The sequence below is a fragment of the Pezoporus wallicus genome, unplaced genomic scaffold (genome assembly GCF_028554395.1).
Source record: "Pezoporus wallicus isolate ANWC-B61680 ecotype Strahan unplaced genomic scaffold, APGP_CSIRO_Pwel_v1 contig_2471, whole genome shotgun sequence".
Classification (NCBI taxonomy): domain Eukaryota; kingdom Metazoa; phylum Chordata; class Aves; order Psittaciformes; family Psittacidae; genus Pezoporus; species Pezoporus wallicus.
The window spans coordinates 78-1,316 of record NW_026642714.1 but is presented as its reverse complement, the minus strand read 5'-3'; the positions used below and the strand labels follow the sequence as shown (position 1 = coordinate 1,316).

Below are 1,239 nucleotides of genomic sequence, written 5' to 3'. Positions count from 1 at the left end.
ACTGCCTTTTTCTCCTCTGACGGTGCCCCATGCCCAGAGGCAGCAGATGTCCAACGGCAGCTCCATCACCCAGTTCCTCCTCCTGCCATTCTCACACACGCGGGACCTGCAGCTCTGCCACTTCTGGCTCTTCCTGGGCATCTCCCTGGCTGCGCTCCTGGGCAACGGCCTCATCATCACCAGCACAGCCTGCGACCAGCGCCTCCACACCCCCAGGTACTTCTTCCTCCTCAACCTCTCCCTGCTGGACCTGGGCTGCATCTCCACCACTGTCCCCAAATCCATGGCCAATTCCCTCTGGGACACCAGGGCCATCTCCTACACAGGTTGTGTTGCACAACTCTTTTTCTTTCTCTTATTCATTTCAGCAGAGTATTTTCTCCTCACTGCCATGTCCTATGACCGCTACGTGGCCATCTGCAAGCCCCTGCACTATGGGACCCTCCTGGGCAGCAGAGCTTGTGTCCACATGGCAGCAGCTGCCTGGGGCAGTGGCTTTCTCAGTGCCCTTCTGCACACAGCCAATACATTTTCACTGCCCCTCTGCCGAGGCAATGCTGTGGAGCAGTTCTTCTGTGAAATCTCCCAGATCCTCAAGCTCTCCTGATCCCACTCCTACCTCAGGGAAGTTGGGCTTCTTGTGGTTGCCTCCCTGATTGCTGTTGGCTGTTTTGTTTTCATTGTGGGGTCCTATGTGCAGATCTTCAGGGCTGTGCTGAGGATCCCCTCTGAGCAGGGACGCCACAAAGCCTTTTCCACGTGCCTCCCTCACCTGGCCGTGCTTTCCCTGCTTCTCAGCACTGGCACATTTGCCTACCTGAAGCCCCCCTCCATCTCCTCCCCATCCCTGGATCTGGTGGTGTCAGTGCTGTACTCGGTGGTGCCTCCAGCAGTGAACCCCCTCATCTACAGCCTGAGGAACCAGGAGCTGAAGGATGCTGTGAGGAAGCTGGTGAATGGATGGGTTTCAGCAACCATATACTGCCTGTTTTGCTCTGCAAAAGACTCCCAGTGAAGGTCACGACAGGTCACGTCTGTCTTTCCTGCTTTACATTTTTTTTCCTGTTTTGATTTGCGGTGATGTCTTCACAGAAATGTCAGTTTTCATCTCTTTCTCCTTAAGCAGCCACTCGTGTTGTTCAGGAATGCTATTGGCAAGCAGGAGTGTGTTTAGCAACAGGCCCTCAGGACAGGCAGGGATAGGAACACGGTGCCTGTGGGGAGAGTGTGGGGGAGCTG

General features: G+C 55.4%; 1 pseudogene; it reads left to right on the top strand.

Annotated features, from left to right (window-relative positions):
• Positions 1-20: 20 nt before the first annotated feature.
• On the top strand, positions 21-1,022 carry LOC130611390 (olfactory receptor 14A16-like; annotated as a pseudogene).
• The last annotated feature ends 217 nt before the right edge of the window (positions 1,023-1,239 follow it).